At 41.0% G+C, this 20,751-nt stretch overlaps 1 pseudogene; it reads left to right on the top strand.

Moving 5' to 3' along the window:
* Positions 1-20,206: 20,206 nt before the first annotated feature.
* On the top strand, positions 20,207-20,505 carry LOC109388393 (COMM domain-containing protein 6 pseudogene; annotated as a pseudogene).
* Positions 20,506-20,751: the final 246 nt, after the last annotated feature.

Below are 20,751 nucleotides of genomic sequence, written 5' to 3'. Positions count from 1 at the left end.
AAGAGGAATAAAACTAGCTCTTAGATTATCAGAGTAGTAGAAAAAGAGCCAGAAACATCTTAACTGGCACCAAATCAAATAACTGCTTTTTTAATTGAACCAAACAGTTTGGGGGTTGTTTAAATGACTTAATATCTTTTAATACTCCACAGTTACACACTGAATGAACAAAACCCAGCCTGTCCTTAGAATAAAATAGATTGCTTCTACCCCGTGAACTCAGCCTACTTTCCCCTGGTGTATTTTTGGACTGCACAGGAAACACTCAAGACTAAGGAAGTTGGAATGTGACTGGCCGTTTACCTGTAATGATACGAGTAACACTGACATTTGCCACCAGTGACGTAGGAACAGAGCTGACAGGAACTCTATTAGATAACTGAATGGATTCTTTTCATTCGACCTGATGTCTATCCCTGCAGTTTTGTAGTGTCCTATAATTACTTCAGACACCACTGATTTTAAAACAGGGAATACCACACCTTATATTTATAATCTACTTATTTTTAAAAGAAATCATAAGAATGCTACCATAGTTTTGCTATCCTTGACTGAAGATCCAAACAGATTAATGACATGACAGGCTAACAAAATTGTCCTCAACATATGCAGCAAGACCATTCTCTGTGCATTGATGCGAGGCCTCCCTGTGTGAGGTATCTTATTAGGATAACCTGAGTAAAATGTCTAAATCATTCAAATGTCTGGTCATGTAACAGAAAGCAATTAACCAACATTTTCGTCACTAGTAGGTAACAGTGCCACATAATTATACTTTGAAATTCTTGCACCCTCAGCCATTAAATAACTGTTGGATGATTTTGGACCCAGTTCACAGAAAATCTTATACAATACCTGCTTCCCTCATAGTTGTAAACCAACAGAAGATGACATCATCTTCCTTTCCTCTCATTTAATTGTATGAATCAGAATCAGGCTTTTAATTTACACCAGGTAATAAGTAGCCAAAGACATTTTATATATCTTAACTGAAAAACATAAATTCATTATACCACCCTAAAATTCCTGAGAGGACTCTGGGGTAGCAATCACCAAGTACTGCTGAGGACACCTCCCACACTGCTTCTCTCCCTTCCCAATGCCACTACTCTAGCTGCCCAAGCTGCTCTCATCACTCATCTACATTATTGGAACTGCCCACTAACTACTCATCTGACCCTTTTCTAATGCATTCTCTGTTCCACTAGAGAGAGTTTCCTGAAAGGCAAGTCTGATGATGCCTCTCCCCAAGGGAAAGTCCTTCGATAGATTCCCATTGGTCTAATATAGAATTCTGACTTTTGAAGATGGTCTAAAAATGTTTGGATTCCTACTGCCTTCTCCAGTCTTCTGCCTTGCCATATTGTCAAACCATGGAGTGTTCTCACTTACTGCAGCATTCACTAAAGAAAGTTTATGTTCAGGTAGCAGCTAGATTTTGCAATAATAAAGAGATGGCTCCTTTTACATTATTATACAGAAAAAGCCATCTTTATCAAACTTATCAATCCCTAACCAATCAATCATTGTGGAGAAAGGGACATGAATGTGAAAATGGGAGTAATATTTTAAGTAACTAGATGATTTTATAATATAACAGCTACAACTTCTTTAGTTTTCAGTATTGTCAGATATATATGTGCTTCATGTGTGTGAAATCTTATCCAATTCTCTCACTAGCCCTTTGAGGTAGGTAACATATCATCTCTATTCTAGAGATGAGATAACTGAGTACTGGGACTGGATCTGCTCACTCAATTTCCCTTCATTCTCATTGGAGAAGTTACAGAGACAAAACCACATCTCCCAGATTCCCTTGCAGCTAGGGTTCTTAGATGGCTACACACAATGAGACATAAAGATATAGGAAGCAGAAGTGAAGTGGTAATCACCTTCTTATCTTTTCTTGACTATTTCTGCTGGCAAGTAAGTTAAGGATCCTTGGCACTATGTTCCAGGGTCCATTCTATAGATACCTTGGTGTCTAGAAGCTGTGGCAGCAATAGTAGCAGCAACGAGTTCTTGATCCTGGCCGAGTTCCGTTGCTGGCCTCAGAAGTGGTATTATAACTTCTTGGTGGGTAAGTTCTATAAAGTTTTGTGATGATTCCAGGGCAACTTTGGAACCACCTGGAACCTACTTCTTCAATCCTCCTAATGCTTTTGCCAACACCTAATCCTCTGTGTTAAATCAATCCCCTCTGTCTAAAATAATGTGGTTTCTCTCTTCTTGTATTGAATCTGACAATATGCAAAAGCCTATGTGTTCATTAGACTATAGGTTAAGCCACTGAAACAAAAACACACAAAAAATGGAGTGGTTTAAATAACACCAAAGTTTAATTTTCCTCCATGTAACAGTCCAGAATTTGTAATATCAGACAGGTGGGATGGCTCTATGGTCATCAATATGCAACTTCTCTCTTTGGCCCCCAAAAGCTCCAGTTGTTGGCCATTTCTCAGCCAGTGGAGGTGGCAGTGGAGAGAGAGAGTAAGTACCCAGTGATTTGCAAACACATACAAAACTCCCTTTCACATATCAGTGGCTAGAAATGAGTCAAATAGCAACACCTTGTCACAAATTAGTCTAAGGGAATATAATCTCTTGGTAGGCAACCACATGCTTTGCTAATACATGGACAGGTGGTGAGGAAATGCAGGGGCGGGTGACAGGGGGAATCTGGATATTTTGTTAGAAAAAGAAAGAAAAAATGGTTATTAGGATAACTTATCAGTCTCTGCCATGTCTACTCCTCAGCCCAATATCCATGCACACTCTTCTTTCTGCAACTAGATCACACTCATCCCCATCCTTAAGTAGGATTCTATTTGCTCCCATGCAAAAGTAACAATAGCTAAAGATCTCTCTGGTCACAGCCCTTGAGCTAAGTCTCATCTTTTTATTTACTAGCTTTTCCCTCACTCCTTCAATTTAATGTTGGCCACATTTCATAGTAGCTGCCTGAAACAATTGGGGAGACAATGTCTTTAAATCCAGTCTTTGCCCTGGGCTGACTTCCATTGTCTGGCCAAGGAGAACACTTACTAAAAGGCTCATGGGAAAGAGCTCTATTGTCAGATTTACCAGCTGCCATGTGAGGATACAAACAGATTTTCCAACCTTGCATGACCCAAACTGTTATACTCTGAGTCATACTAGATTACTAACCATAATAAGAAAACCTCCCTTATCAGAGCTCTATTCCTTTCTATCTCTGCTTACCAACTACTAATCACATGACTTCCTTTTCCTCTTGTAATACATTACTAACAGTAGAGAAGATTAGCCAGCATATACACCTGTATTCTGAGTTATTCTTCTTGAGCTAAAGGTCAGTAGGCACATGGCCTGTCTTCCAACTTATGGTAGGTAACTGTTTCAGCAAATGATATATCACAGAATAACAAGTGTTACCAATGTTCCCAGCTAAAATACTGTGCCCATGTCACCCGCTGCCTGTTGCTGTCCAACGCCAACAAAATTTAGGTTTTTGTTACGGTGACATCCCACTTCTGGTACCAATTTCTGTATTAATTGACAAACATGCTAAGGTCTTCTTTTTTTAAAAAATCCCCCCAAAATGCAATGTCTTCATAACATAGGAGCTGTTTCTCTTTCCTCTAACAGTGCAGAGGCCAAGTGGGGAGACACTGCTACCAACATGGGGCTTTCCGCTCTGGGCTCTCCCTCTAGCTGTTCTAGTGTGATGGTGTCCAGCAGAAAGCGTTTTTAAAAGTAATATCCAGAAGGTGCCACATCACTTGAGGTGACTTCCCATTGACAAGAACTTAGCTTTGTAGCTACAAAGGATGCTGAGAAATATTGTCTAGAGACAATATTTGTCTAGAGACAGTTGTCTGAGTAGCTGTGTGCCTTGCTAGTACTCGGGAATTCCATTACTAGAAGGAGCGGAGGAAGAAGGACCCTAATTAGCAGTCTCTACCACCACGAGGACTAGAGGATTACAACTGCCTGACTCCAGGCCTGAAAGTCAAAACTACTTCCAAAACTGTCTTCCAATATCTGCAAAGACTGTGAAGGCTCTTATTGTTGATCTTTACAGCGAAGGCACATATTCTCCAGAATAAGAAAGTTGCAATGCTTTGTTTCTCATCGTGTTTTAACTTACTTAATCATTCATGTATTCATTTATTCTAGCAGCCATCATTTATTGAATACCAACTACATGCCAGATATTTAAACAGCAGGAATACAAAGATAACTAAGAGAGAGTCAACTGGAATCTTTATTCAAGATAATTCATGTAGTTGTATTATTGACTTAGAAAATTCAGCGTCTCTTCTGAACATACCATAAAACCAAAACTTTGTTTAAAAAAGTAAATTCAAGGGAAGCACACAAGAGAAAGAATTTCATTTTTCATTTTCCTCCATTGTGTGCTACTTACATCAATTGGCCTAACTAAAAATTTCAATTTAGTGTAAAATGATTCACTTAAGGTACAAAAATCTTGGCAATAAAGGACATGTTTCAATTCAATTACACCTACACACACTGACTAATCAACTGCTATATTGATACCAGCTTTACATCATGAAACTAAAACTACATGAAGACTTTTTCTCATCCACTTAGGGCCCCCCAATTTGAAATCCTTCTTCTTGTGGATCTAGGCCAACATCAAAATATTCCCCAAAAGAAGCAAGTCACAAGTGAGTATGTATTGTTTTATTCCACATATACCTAAAGTACAAAAACAGAAGATAGCTAAACTATGCTATTACAAATGAGGCTAGAGGTAACTCTTTTGGGGGCATGCAGGACACCCTGGAATGAAGGTAATATTCTGATTACATGGGTGCATTCAATTTGGAAATCCCACTCAGTGCTCTATACCAAAATTTCTGGTAGCAAGTTTTCACCCTTCATATCACTGAGAAGGCATCTAGAGAGCCTGATGGTCTGCTGAGCACTGTGCCAGCACTGCAAGTTCCCGGCAACATATCGTACAGGTGCGACCTTCCTATTTCCCATCAGAATGAGAAAGCTGTGATGCAGGGAAGATGGGGAATCAGGGGCTCTGGCCCTGTGTGTCCATGAGTAAGTCCATGTGTCCAGGTTGATATTCACTTCTCTGAGCCTCTGTTTTCTGAGCTATATCTGAATCCTAAGATTCTTAGCTCTGTAATTCTCTCTAGGTCAAATAGTCATGGTTTCCATGTTCCCCTTTTGATCTTAAGCAGCTTGTTTGAGACTCAGAATATCAAATTAGGCTGACTTCAAAAAAAGATAATTATATCATAACGTATCTACATAGCTCCCTACAAAGGCAGAACAGCATGGCTGTTCTGGAAAAGTCTGGGACCAGGCACCCTTGACCCCTGGTCTAGGGTCAGTGCCTAAGCACTAGCTTGCTGTGCAGCCTTAGGCAAAGCCCTTCCTTTTTCTGGACCTCAGTTTTGTCATTTGTAAGTCAAGGGGCTAGACTGGACGATCCCCAGAAAACCTCTGGGGTCTAAGGCTTAGTTTCTGAGTTAACTTGTTCAAAACTAAGGAGGAGCAGGACCAAGGCTCTGGTTTTATGATGCAAGCCCAGTTTTCTTTCTACAGACATGTACATGTAAAAAAGCAAACTAAATTCAGATTTTAAACTTCTTGTTGCTCAATACGTACTGGACACTGACATCAGCCATGTGAGGTAAATGTGGTATCCCTGCTTTTCAGACGAGGAAATTGCCCATCAGAAACTCGCGTGACTCACCCCAGTGTGTGAGCCTGGTTGGAGCAGAGGCAGGAGGGAGAGCCGAGTCCTGCAGACTCCGAGTCCTTTCTGTCCCCACAGGGGCTCGTAACATGCCCCAATATCAACAAATAAGCCAAAAATAAACCCAATACCAAAAAGCAAAAATAGTCTCTCTTTTTCAAGTTTCCTCCAGTTGAGACAGAAAAACAAGAATTGGGAGTTTCGTTAGTAAGGATATATAAGGTCTCACAATGGCTCCAAAGTCCCAATATGTTTTGATACTTGATATAAACGGCTTTGTTTATACTACAGCTCATATTTTATCTGCAAGATATAAATTCTTTGGGGCATAAAAATTTTATGAACCCAGAGTCAAAGATCAACAAGCATTTTTCTTTTTCTTTTTTTTCCCTTTTCTTTCCTTCCTAAAGTGGAAAGGCTTCCAGGTAGACCAGTCAACCTGACATGACATCACTGGCAGGTGTCAGGTGTAATGTAAGGGGCTGGCCTCTTTGAAAACAACTCCAGGATGCAAAGGAAAAGAACCCTGGGGTGAGGATCTGTGAAGAACACTTACCAAACTTTGAAATATTTTTCATGTTGTTTCAACCTGGTTGATGATTGTTTTAGAACAAGTCTCCTGTCGTGGCCTGGCACTTGATCTGCAGAATTCCTTAAAAGACACTGGGCCCGGCAGGCAGTAACATATCATATGCCTGGGAAGATACAAAATGTCCTGGACGTTGCCATAACTCTCAAGGAGTTGTTAGAGTTCACTTAAGTATGTCTAAAAATACGAACAGTAGAGCCTTCCTGGGCTTGTTTCCTTTAGACACCAGACCATCAATTAATAGGCAACAAACAGCTATTATAAGATAGCTTTGAGAAAAAAATGTACAATATTTAATTAGTCCTTGTTGTGTGGTTTTTCTGTGCTGAGGCTCCCATTCAATTTTTATCCCCAAATTCTACCCTGAATACTGAGGTTTGGGGTTAACACTATATATAATAGAACTGTTTTCTAAATCAAGCATAATGAGCCTGACTATGTTTTTTCCTGCAGTTGTAAACGTATGAATATGTTTCCATTAAAGCAATGTTCTCATGCACCTCCCCCACCCCCTGACCCGCCCGGCACCATGACCTTGCTGAGTGCCGAATGGCATCCCTTGGACACTGCTTATGCCCCATAGCACTTTGTTGCGTTCCATGTAGCATTTGTGAAACATATTTTTAGACTCTGTTACACCAGAGATCAGGAGTTACAGATATAGCATTAAACACATTGGACATAATCCTGTCCCCACGGAACTGACCACCAAAAATGGATATGGACAGGAATCCTGGGATACCAAAGGGGTGAAAAATAGGGGGTCCTGTGAAGGTTTTCTGGGAGAAGGTCCCTCTAGGCTGAGACAAGAAGGGCCAGTAGGAATTCGCCAAATGAAAGAGAAACATGCCGGCAGGGATGGGTGGTGTGTGGGGAGGAGAAGAACAGGAGAAACAGAACTTCTCTAGAAGAGATCGCGTGGCCTGAGCTTTCAGCATGACCCCAGTGTTCATTTGCCAGTGACTGTCCTGGTTAAAATACTCATCATGTCTATAGTAAATGCTCTGAGGACACTGTGCTGAGCTGGACTGCTTGGAGGTTCTCCAGTCACTGTCCCACCTCCCAAGAAATCTCCCGCATAAAACAGGAAGCTAAATTCTACTCAGTACTCTATCTCTTATCAGCATGTAGAGGTCACACTTCTATTTGGTGTCCCCATAGGGGAGGTGTCTCTACAGCTTGCTCATCTGCAAGCTTGCATTTGGGGAGCACTCACCATGCGATGGGCAGTCCAATGTGTGTGGTGAATAGTCACATCGAGCCCCAAGCCAGGTTCTGTCCTAAGCCTTTTACATATATCTGTGAATTGCTTTTCTTTTAATTCTTACAACCTTTCTATGAGGCTGTATACACTACAATCCTTATTCTATAGGTGAGGAAACTGAAGCACAGAGAGGCTGAGTGATGTGCCCAGGGTCACACAGTTAGTAACTGAGGAGCAGCATTCAAACCCAGGCAACTCAGCTCCAGCCTTGGCTCTTAGGCCTCCTCACTCTCTGTACCACTCCACTCTAGCACAATGATGAACACCCCCAGCCTCTCCTCCCTCCTCCAGGAGCTTTCACTGTATGGAGGAAGGTCAACATAAACACCTACTTAGAGTATAAGGGTTCGTATTCTAGAAATATGAGTCACATGACTGCAACTCAAAAAACAAACTTCAGGAGGCACAGCCCATGACATGTATACAAAACAGAACAGATTCTGCAGAAGAGAAATGGTAGCACTTAGTGCTTGCCACTCAGGCACCAGGCACTTCATTTAGATGATCTCATTGCCATCTCATAACCATCATGCAAGAGAGACAGCATCGCCTCTTTGTACAAAGAGGAAACTGAGGCTAAGAAAAGTTGTTTAACCACGTGCAGCTGGAAAAGCAGAGGTTCTTTCCCTATTCATGTGGCCTCCTTAAAACACTGCACTTTAATCTCACTCCTAAAAGCTGGCATCTATTTCAGGTAAATTCTCTTTGATGTAGATTGTAAGGGGAAGTGTTTCAGTTCCGGCAGTTACGAGATTCACTTCCTAACAGGAAACTGGTGCAAACACACCAAAACGTAGAGCTCAGAGCATCCTGACTGCTTCGACAAAGACCTCCAGTATCAGAATATTTCACTGGAGGCTTCACTAGGAGCACCAGGGAGGGCACTGAAAGGTCAAAGGGCACCATGCTGGAATTCTAGATCCCACTGGGGCAGGGGAGGTGTTTGAAGAGCACTGTAAATCAGAAAGGGAAAAAGAGGAAGAAGGGGAGGGGAGGAGAGGAGACGGGATGGCTCAGACATCACAGCAAAATTGAAGCTTTAATGCTTCCATCAAGACTTCCTGCAACAGCAATGGTCAATGCAACCTCTGCTTTGGCTGCAAAATGTCCTGGAAAAGAAAAGCGAACTATGGAACAAGGGTTTGTATCCAAGGTTTTGGGAAAGGAAGGTACATTTTGGCCGTGAAACACAAGTCACATTGCTTTGAAAAACAGGAAAAGAACGAAAAGTATAACTTTGTTTTTAAACAAAGTTCTTTCCGTCCTCCTCCATTCCCCCAGCCATGTGAAATAATCCCAATTGTACTAATTAAACCCACAGTCATAGAGCCTGAAGATCAGCTGGTATTAAAGTTTTACTCTGCAGGAGACAGAAGGGGCATTGAACTTTCCAATGACTAGAAAAAGAAAAGAATATAGAGGCAATAAAACTAACTTGGTGTTTGGGTATCAATAGTAGTAATGACTCGGATTAGAGTGTAACAAAGGACGGGATGTGAGGCTGAGTCAAAAATGTCATGACTTGTGAAAAACAAAGGAAGTGAATCTTGTTCCTTCTGGTCAGTGAGTACAGACAGCATGCAAGGGGCCTGATGGCAGCCTGCTTCCCCATGGGGCTACTTGGGGATTAGGTAAATATAAACGGCTTCAAATAACCCAAGATGTGAGAAATTGAAAGCATAGCAAGCTGGAGTAGTCATCAAATGATATATTTAGGAGAGCTTATTTTGCAAGCTAGAATTACAGAACAGCGAGATGTGGTCAATTTAAAGTATTTAAGGACGAGTTTCTATGATTGGGAGGGAGTTGTAATCTATGACAAAGAACTAGAAGAGGCCATCATTCTCCAAAGATCAGGCAATCATTTTAATAAACTGGCTCATTCACCATTGCCCCAGCAGCCAGTTTCTACATCAAGACTAACTCAAGATTTCAACAAAAGGAAGTGGTTTACAAAACAAATACCAAGAACCCAAAAGTGTTTAATGGGGAGAAAAAAAATTACTACACAAGGTAAAGCTTGCTCTTGTATACCATTTAGGCTACATATGTTTTTCAAGAGGGGAGGGGCTCCTAGCAAAGGGTAGAACCTTGGAAAACAGACATTGCTGCAAAATCCCTATACTCATGGATTCTGCGTGGCCTTGAGACACTGTCAAGTCCCTTATCTCACTGGAGCCTGATAATTACCTACTAAGGTAGAGTAAGAACTATGCTCATTTTAAAGACAGGGAAACTGAGGCTTAGAAAGATTAAATATATCAATAGGTTCACACAGCTAATAAGTGCAGGACTGAGATAGGAACCCTGTTTAAATCCAAAGCCCATGTTTTCATTTCCAGGCTTGAGAATACTTCAAAAAATAAAATCTGAGCTCAAAGACATTAACAAATTAAAATGATTTCAACTTTCTTGACCACCTCCGTCAAAACTGTCTCCTAAATTGCCTCAACTCTTAGTTCCTGTAGGCTTCTTCACCTCCTCTGATGCGCTGCTCAGTTCTTTGCAGCTGAAAGTGGTCCCATCATCCAGATGGAGCTTTCCTGAAGGCTCCACACACATTGCCTCTCCCTTTCAGCCTAAAGCAATGAATACATCTCTTTCCACATCCTGTCAGGTTTTGTTATTTAATCTTCTGTGTATGACTTGCCTTACCCACAAGACTGTATGCTTTTGGGTGAAAGAATCATACATGGGTTCCCTTTTGTGAGTCACCTGCTTTACCCACTGCAGTGCCAAGCCCTGTGCTTGACACACAGAAAACACTAAATAACAACTTGAATTGCAAAGAATCAGTTATTCTCTGACTGGTTCTGTTCTTCCATTGCTTCTTGGCAGTTTATAATTTGGGCACTACAATAATTTGTATGATACGAGGTCTGACATTTAAGTTCACGAACTCATCCCAGAAAAAGTACTACATACCTCATTGCTGAGTATCTCCAAGGTCACCTTTGAAGCACTCCCCTTGGGAAGCTATGCACCGATGCCAGCGCCTAGTCCACCCTTCAAAGCAATCTTGGAACTCTTTTTCTGGAATGGCCATCAGAGCTGTCGTCATATTACCCTTGATGTCCTGAATGTCATCAAAATGTCTTCCTTTCAATATTTCCTTTATCTTTGGGTAAAGAAAGAAGTCATTGGGGCCAGATCAGGTGAGTAGAGAGGGTGTTCCAATACAGTTATTTGTTTACTGGCTAAAAACTCCCTCACAGACAGTGCCGTGTGAGCTGGTGCATTGTCGTGATGCAAGAGCCATGAATTGTTGGTGAAAAGTTCAAGTCATTTTCGTCTAACTTTTTCACTCAGCCTTTTCAGCACTTCCAAATAGTAAACTTGGTTAACTGTTTGTTCAGTTGGAACAAATTCATAATGAATAATCACTCTGATATCAAAAAAGGTTAGCAACATCATTGCTACAAGTTCGTGAACTTATATGTCAGACTTTGTATATTGTAGAAAATTTATTAATTTCATAAAATATGATGTTTCAGTTGCATGAAGTTCAAGTTGCTGACAGCTTAATCAAAATTTTTTCTTAATTTGCTATTTTACCAGTCTTCTCCTCTCTCATGGAAAACAGTGGAACTACAGTGATAGTAAAATAATTTTGAAAATAATAGCTAATATTTATTAAGTGTTTATCATGTGCCAGACACATGCTAAATACTTATATTCGTTATTTCATTTAATCCTCATAATCACTCTCTTCAACTTACAGATGAGGAAATTGAGGCACAGAGAAGTAAAACAACTTGCCCAAGGTCACACATCAAGTAAGTGGCCGATTCAAATCCTCCCATCCCCCCCACCCCCAAGAAGCTACACTTTAAATTAGTCATTTGGTACAATTACAAAAACAATTATTCCGTAGTCTTTTTTTTAATGGTTATTTAGATATAATCACGTGACATGACTTTTCTACTTTAATTTTCACAAAAGCACTTTGATATTTGTAATACTATTTCTTCTAGATCCAGCATTTAATAAACTCTATAACTTTTAGAACACTGTTTATGTGGAGGCCCCCTGCCTCTAAAATGAGGACATGAATGGTTATTGTGAGAATTAAACTAGTTTATTCATAGAAAAAACTTATGGTTAGCACCACGGGCCCATGGCATGGCTTTGTTGTTGTAAGCTATTGTCACTGATGCTGTTGCTGGTGGCCTGCCTTCCCCTACATGGTCAAGCACCTGATTTATAGACATTTATTTATTACCAAACTAAGGCATATTCATTCCTATGTCTCACCAGTGTTCAGGATGTGCCTTAAAACAAATTGGTTTACCAAATGTAAAATAATTATGCCTAAATGAAAATCCATGCCTTTATAAAATGTAAATGCACTTAGAATGGTGACTGGCGCCCATTATTAGGTCATTGAATATTTGATGATAAATGTATAAATAAATGAATAGGGGGCCAAATAAAGGAATAAATGATCAAAAGCTCAAACAAGAAAGTGAAGGACCAATAAACAAAATTATGAAGTTTAAATTGGTCTTCAGAACCTGGAAATAGATTAATCAAAAAGAGGAATCAAATGGAAAGCACCCTCTTTTTTTTCCTAGAATTGCATTTCAGTTAATTCACAATAAGCCACGTCTCTATTAAAATGCAATTAAGGGGACTGGCCAAGTGGCTCAGTTGGTTAAGAGCGCGAGCTCTGAGCAACAGGGTTGCCGGTTCGATTCCCACATGGGCCAGTGAGCTGCAGCCGAGCTGAGCGGCTGCTGAGTTGCCTACAGGTGGCCAGATGCTCAGTGGTTAGAGTGTGTGCTCTTAGCAACAAGATTTCCATTTGGACTCTTGCATGGGATGGTGGGCTTTGCCCACCCTCAACTAAGATTGAACACGTCACCTTGAGTTGGGCTGCTCCGAGCTGCCAACAGGCGGCCAGATGGCGACTGGACTTGGAGCTGAGCTATCTTGCCCTCCACAACTAAGATTGAAGGACAACAACTTGGCTGTTCCCCTTCCCCAACTCCCCAATAAAATCTTTAAAAATAATAATAAAATGCAATGAAGTATTTTCCAAAAATAAGTAGTATGAAGTCACATAAAAAGGTAATAAAGTCTATATCCAATTATAGGAGAAACTTACTGAGACCTCACTCAAAAATAAGGAAGGAAGTCTACAGTGAGGTTTTTATTTCATCCTTAATTTCCCACGCTTTTCAAAGAGCCATGTTATAACTCTTTCTCAAATATTTTTAAGGAAGTGCTGTGATTGTGAAAATAGATATTCCAAATAGCTAAGCTAAATATTTGTATTTTTCCTTTTTTAGTTAAACAATTGACTTTGTTCTTTAGCATTTAGGTCAAAATACCTAAATATTTTAAAACACCAATAACAGAGGATATGGTTTTTCATCAGTCTAAACTTACTGTTTTTAGCAAAAACTTCACAAAAAGGAATTAGGCAATTAAAAACTGGTAATGCACACACACCCTAAAAATAAGAAAAAATGGAGGTCGGGGGGTGTTGGCTACCTATTCTACTTCACACAAAAACATATCCCTTCCACTTCCCCATGTTTATGTATTGGGTTGTCGGAAAAGTCATGACGCATTTTTGCAACGAAAAACATAGAAAAATATGTCATGACTTTTCTGACAACCCAATATTATAGTTAAGACTTGCTGAGCATTTACATACACTTACATCATTGTAACGATGGCCTCAATTTACTGACTTTACATAGGATTGATTTCAAAGGAGTTCTTGGATTGTCATGCATTGGTTTATTCATTTTCATAGCATCCCTGTAATAAGCATGTGACTAGCATCTTATCTTTAATATACAAAATGAAAACTGGAGGAGATACTGGGAGATGAAAGGACTTGCCCAAATGAGACAAAGTCTCATAACTATTAACTTACGAAACTTGGCTGAGGACTCATGTCTTCTTTTAACATAGTAGGGTATTTTCCCACTAGATGAGTCTTCCTTGACATAAATTTAAACAGTCACAGTAGACAGCTGGGCAGGATAGACTGACTACCTGGGCCAATTCCAAGAGTTCTGGAGGTTGGGTTAACCTGAGCCCGCAGTGGCTCTGAGACTGGGAAGCAAGAGAAGCAAGGCTGAGTGAATGGTGTGTGTACTTTGTGAAATGCAGTGAGCAACATGTAAATGACGGTTAACAGATAAGCAAAATGCAGTTGCATAAGAAAAGGTGAAAAACAGGAGAGCTTTACAACAAACTTCTTTCCTCATTGGTTTCACTTGAAACTCACACTGCTCTAGCACTGAGTTTTGTGCCTGCGCCTTTACGCCCCGCCCCCCCCCCGCCCCCCCATCTGAGTGCTCCTGTGCAGAAGCTGGAAGACCAGGCTCTCTAGCAGCGGACTCGGGCATGTGGCTTTGCAAAGGGGTATGTCCAGTTGCTCTGAACCAGTCACATTTATGACATTGGAATGTCACAGTCTTCAGGAATGAAGCCATTCAAAGGCCCTTTGCTGCAAAAATCACAAGAAGGTATTTGGATTCCCACGGTCACCTCTCACAAACCTGACTTGAGCTGCCAGGCCTGAGTCACTTTCTTTCCACTGTGGGTCACATTACTCTTGGCAGGTTCCACCTGTTTCAATATTTGGTTGATGACAAAAGTGACTCTTGAGAGCTGAGTGACAGGGGCAGCTGAGCAGGTTTCCAAACCAATTGTGGGAGAGGCCAAGATAACCTGTCCCCTACAAAAGGAATTATGAAGACAACTAGGCCAAAAGAGGGCGGGGTTCCAATAGGGACCTTTGTCTAAAGCTTTTTCATGGGATTAACCAGTGTTGAATAAGGGATGAGTTTAAACAGTAGCAGAAAAGGGAGTAAGCTTAAATTACCACAGATAGGATGTAGGTCAGCTATATTAAATACCTCCTGAACACGGTAAAGCTAACAAGGGAGGAGAAAGAATGGACTAAAGTAGGCACCGGGAAGCAAGATCCATCACAAGACTTTGTATTATAATACAGTTGACCCTTGAAAAATACGGGTTTGATCTGCGCGGGTCCACTTGTAAGCAGATTTTTTTCAATAAATACATACAGTACTATAAATGTATTTCCTATTCCTTATCATTTCCTTAATAACATTTTATTTTCTCTAGCTTCCTTTATGATAAGAATACAGTGTATAATATGTATAACACACAAAATATGTTAATTGATTATGTTATCAGTAAGGCTTTCGGTCAACAATAGGCTATTAGTAGTTAAGTTTTGGGGAGTTATAAGTTACACACAGATTTTCGACTAGGGAATCAGCACCCTTAATCCCCATGTTGTTCAAAGGTCAATTGTACTAGAATTCTCTAGAAGGGAACAGGTGTCTGCCAAATGAAGCACCTTTAAGAAAAGAGGAGAGAGAAAATCCTTCTTTCCCATCTTGAAATTCTCTTCCCTTAGATCTCCTCATCCTGGCCCTCCATGCAAACCCCACCATCATCCAGCATATAAATTCATTGCTATATTCCTAAATATAATGCCAGGAATAGATTTCTCCCAGCACAGCTTTTCACCATATTCAGCTTCTCAAAATACCCATTTCCCACCATCTCTCATGAGTGGATGAAGTCATTAATAATTATTTAAGCAATAGGTAGAGTTCTAGCAGTTCTCCTCTATTTTAATCTTGCAAATCCAAGAAATGGTTGTCAGCTGTCATAGAAACAGGGAACGATGTCAAGGTGTGGTTAATAAATACTTAAAGAGAAGCTCAAAAGATCTGGGGTTTTATTTTGCTTTTGCCATTTGCTATCTGTGTGACCCTGTGTTATTAGTAACTGAGCTGCTCTCTGCCTGCTCTCTTCTTCATAAAACCTGCTAATGCCTTCCTCTTAATGTGTTCTAAATAACAAAGGACCCAGGGCTCAACATACAGCCTTTCTTCCTCCTGCACCTGGTCATTCACACCTAACGGTTTCATGTCATTTCTTAAGTAGGCTTTGTTTCTGGAACGTGTGTATTCTGATCACTGAAACCCCAGATGAACACCATCAAATTCAAAGCCGGCCTTTTACAAGTACTTATATAATGGTAATAATACTCCTATCTCTCTGAAATCTATCTCTCACTAAAAGAATTTATTGAACAACAATAATTTGTGATTAAAGATTATTGCAATTTAGGAATTGTCAGTGAATTCAATTATCACGTAGACTTGGGATAATTGTGTATCATGTCCGAATAATCTGTGGTTTTCTTGATGCCTTTCTTAACTGCTACAAGCACAAATATTTTCATGATATTAAGACATCAGTAGTTAAACCAGAACATTAAATGCCATCTTAATTCAGCATTTCCCTGCTTGAGGAAGATGTTATAGCTGGGTTTTCATTAGATGATACTTATGGACTTTTTATGGTCATTAAACCTCATCATATTATTACTAAGCTTTCATCTTCTATAAAACTTTGAGGACCATAACAAACATATTAAGCAAGGACAGATGCATGTGTTGCTATATCTCCTTGTCATATGGGAAAATGGTGCAGGAAAATGAACAAGTTTACCATAAATCACAAATACAGGTTTCTGAGAACTAAAAAGAATTCCTGAATCCCAGGCATAGACAGAAGACTCTATCTCCCTTCTTTTACTGTGACACAGATGCCCAAAGGGATCTAGTGGCCTTTCCCCCTGCCTCACAAGAATCAGCATTGAAAAAGTCACACTGTTTGTCCCTCAGCCCCCTTATGTTTTCCAGATAACACTCTGAGGCCCCCAGAGTTTAGGTGGCATGTCCAAAATCATATAGCTAAGCTAAGTCCCTGGCAATGGCAAATTCTCATTTTCTAAAAAAAATGTTAGGTCCCTCCCAAGGGAAAATAAAAAGATCAAATGTCAAAGTGAACAGGTACATAGGTGAGAACAAGTCTTAGCACAGACTTTAAGATTAGGCAGACTCTATTTTTATTACCTATGTGACCTTGAGCTTCTGTGTCCTCTGTAAAACTGTGACAAATTCCTCAGAGGTGTTTTATGAAGATTAAGTGAGATAGTGTTTATTTAAAAAAAAAATAGCATAGGACCGACCAAGTGGCACGTTGGTTAAAGGCTGGCTTGGGACGCCAGAGGGCCCCGGTTCGGATCCCACATATGAGGGCCAGTGACACTGCCCTCTACAGCTAAGATGCTGAACAACAGCTCAACCTGGAGCTGGGCTGCGGTGAGTCGCCGGCGACGGTGTTGGCTGCAGTCCCTGTGGCAGTGGGTTGCCATGGGCTACCGTGTGTAGCCAGCAGCCAGCGTGAGCGGCCACCAGCCGCTGTGAGCAGCTGTCCAGAAGCCGGTGACTGATCTGCCTCGCCTGGGAAGAGCGCAATGATGGTGCCAACTTGAGCCAGTGAAGCAACGTCCTCCACAACTAGACTGAAGAACAAAACGACAGCAACTTGTCTGTTCCCCTTCCCCCAATTCCCCAGCGCTGTTCCCATCCCCCAATTCCCCAATAAAAATCTTTAAAAAAAATAGCATAGTATCTGGACAGAGGAAGGAGCTCAATACACGGTAGCAATTACTACTAATGACTGAACTGAGATGGGAATGGAAGAAGTACTGATAGTCCCTTTTTCTCATTCTTCCACCTGATAACCTGACAGTGCTCACCTCAGGCCATCTGTACCACATCAATGGGGAGAATTATTGGTAAGTACCAAGGAGCCTAACAAGGCCTCACTTAGTGGGGTCCAACTGTAGGACTTCCTCACTCCCTCATTTTCTCGCTCTCTCAGGCTGACTTTCTCAGTAAACTATGGCTTTTGAATTCCTTAGCATCTATGAGTCATCCACCAGTCCAAACTTGTGCACATTCCTGCAAGAAAAAATTCAGAACCTTGCCTAATAAGTACTTAATTAATAACAAGATATCAGACTAAAATGAGAATTGATAAACTAAAACACAAATAGAAGTATATTCTGAGCTTTCCCTAACACACCCTTTCTCCACTGTTTTACTATAATTCATTTAATCCATAACAATATGGGGCATTCAATGAAAAGCAACACGGCATCACTATCATCATGAGCTCTCCTGGAGAAGATAGGATAAATACTGGTAAACGCACAGTGACAGACATGGAAACACAAAGGCAGTTAGGGCTATATAAAGACACGCACGTCAGTGTGCAGGACGGAGAACATCTATAAGACACAGGGCTTAGCAGGATGACCGTCAAAAGTGAAGCAAGATAGCACCTGCTTGGAAAGGCTTCAAGGAAAAGCGTTCTGAAGGGCAGTGGGGTGATGGGCTGATTTCAGAGTTGACAAGACAGAACAAAGCGGAGATGGGAGGAGATAGCAGAGCACAAGAGTAAAGGAATTTGCAAACCTCCAGAACACCTTGGAATCCACATAGTCAAAGAGAACCAAAGAGCTGAGTACATCTGGTTAGAAGGCAGATGTAAATTATGTTGCACAGTCCTCCCTCTCATGTTTATCTGTATTAATCAGGGAAGGAATCAGCTTTCTACATACATTTATCACAAGTGGGGCTATGAATGCCCCAAACCCAAAGCCAAACAGTAACTTCAAAACCCTAAAAGTGAATTATTGGCCTCACATAGGTCACGGAAAAGTAGAGACATCCAAGAGTAACGGCAGAACTTTTTGTTTTTAAACTCTTAAAAAGTAAGAAGAGGAGCTAGAGAACTACAGAACCACCTACTGTTTAAAAATTAAATTTTTGTACATGTTTTTGTTAACATGTCTTGCCACATATGATTGCAAGTTTTTCATGACTAGAAATTTTATATTTTGCTTTCTGGACAACCATGTCTAAGATAGGAGCACCGGGTTGTCAGTGGATACGTTGTTATAAATACTTGTTGACTAAGCCCTGTGTGCTCCTTACTCAGGTTATAAGAGTCACATGACATGCATATCTCTTTCGAGAAATCCTTGATCCGATCCTCCACAAAGGTCACATGGGTGACAAGGTATAGAGTCAACTAATAATTCTCCCTTAACGAGCACATTCAGTGGGTCAGGAACTATTCCAGTGCTTTCCTCATCATTTCCAATCCTCGATGATGAAGGAATCCCACATCATGATAAAGCAGATGTCATGACGGATGAGAAAACAGGGGCTTAAAGAAGAAGAGCCATGCTCCCAGGTTACATAATTAATGTCACTGAAAGGAGACGACAGTCCAGCTCTATCTAACTCCACACTGTGGCTGTGGGGTCTTACTCAAGTATCAGATACATTACACACAGACTCTCTTAAATATAGACCTTAAATTAAAAAAAAAAAACTATCTTTGTAGACCTTTAAGTAGTTTTTCAAATAGAAAATTAAACTGAATACCCAGTAAATAAGCCCCAACAGTCACCACACAAGATTGGGACCATATTGTTAAACCAACGAAGAGCCCTTTTCCCAAGGAGCAGCTATGGAAAGGAGGTCAGATTTTTTCAGGCTCTCAAACACCTCCATCCACATGCCAGGAACTCAGCCGCTGAGGTCTAACACCAGCCAGGTTGAAAATAATTGCAGTCTGAGGTCTCATTTCATTGCCACTGACAGCCAAAATAAACCTTACTGGGAAGATAATCTCAAAGGGAACAATCCACGATGTCCTGCAGACACGTGCCACTCAGAAAGATGGCTCTTGCACAGCCACCGCCCTGCCCACCCTCGGGCCCAGGTTCGGCTTGCAATGGGAAGTGCCTGTGGGTGGAGAGGAGCTGCCAACTTCAACACCAGCCTGGACTCCCGCAGCACACTGGCTCCGCGTTCCTGGGGAGGGTGCCCTGGCCGGGCTGCAGGAATAACATCGGCCTCTACAGAGGCAGCGGGTAAAGGCCACGGTGTCCAAACTGTTGTTTCTGGATCCGTTAGCCAGTCTGGGGCTCGGGAAACATGAGGCCGTGCCAGGATGGAAAGAGGCCCTTGCTGAAACGGAGCTGCCTCTCTCCTTTCCCGCACGACTGGGAGTGTGACGCCCAATGCTTCTGCTCCCCACTCATTGTCTTATCTGAACCCAAGAAAAACGACAGCCACCACCTTGAGAATCCGCTGCAATAACAACACCCTGGGGATAACCTTTTCGGAGTAATTGGACACTCCAAGCACTGCCCAAGGAACTAGCTAAGCAAGAAAGTGTAGGTGAGGGGCTGGGTGGGTGAGGTGTGAAGCGCTGCAAAAGTGTGACTTTACTATTTGAGACAGATAAGAGACTGGCCAGGGGGTACAGTTCAACCTAGAGGAAACCACAGTGATGCTCATCACAATAGAAAGAAATTAAAAATCTAGAAGAAAGAAAAAAAAAAGGACACCTGGCCCTTCTTAAATAAAGGACAGCTGTGGAATTCAAATCAATTCTATTTTCCAACCCAGAAAATATTTATAAGACTGCAAATTTATTTAGGGCTTCAATATCCTTCTACAGCCCCTCTTCCCCAAAACGCTTCTTCTATTACTATATTACTACATTATTTTTAATATTAATAACTCATGTTTCTGAATCTCTCCCTCCTAGCTTGAATCTCCAGGAAAACAAATAATAATAAAATAAAATATAAAGGAGAGGGCAATTTTTTAAAAACACGGAAGAGGAAGCGGAAGTGCTGGTAACCCCGGGAGCGTCCGCCGGGGTCAGTGGAGGGTTCCCTGGGACGCTTGCTATGGAGGGGTCTAGGGAGACGCTGCTGGATGCTAAGGCCGAGGTCACCAACCAGCTTCTAGATTTTCAGTGGAAACTGGGCATGGCTGTGAGCTCGGACAGTTGCAGGTCACTCAAGTATCCTTATTTTGCGATGATGCTAAAAGTGGGAGATCGTTCAGGCCAAGTAACGAACAAGTCTTTTGAAATGACAATTCCACAGTTTCAGATAGTTCAAGGAAACTGCTGCGGTTATTGAAACTGTTCTACAGACAGTTCAAGGAAACTGCTGCAGTTATTGAAACTGTGAACACTGATTAGTTGGTTGATAAATTGCTGTCATCATCCTAAAATCATGGACTTCACTTTCTGCAACAAAGCTGCATAAAGGTCACATGATATTTATTGAATGACAATTGCACTTTTGTTTTTCCATTTTTTTAAGTAATAAAAAAATCAGACAAACAGGAAAAACAAACAAACAAAACAAAAAAACAGGCGGAGGACCTAAAATGTGTTTATCTCTGAATTCTGATTTCAGAATTCCCTTTTGAGGATGTGATTTCT

The sequence above is a fragment of the Hipposideros armiger genome, unplaced genomic scaffold, assembly GCF_001890085.2.
Source record: "Hipposideros armiger isolate ML-2016 unplaced genomic scaffold, ASM189008v1 scaffold_194, whole genome shotgun sequence".
NCBI lineage: Eukaryota > Metazoa > Chordata > Mammalia > Chiroptera > Hipposideridae > Hipposideros > Hipposideros armiger.
This window is presented reverse-complemented; position numbering and strand designations above follow the sequence as displayed.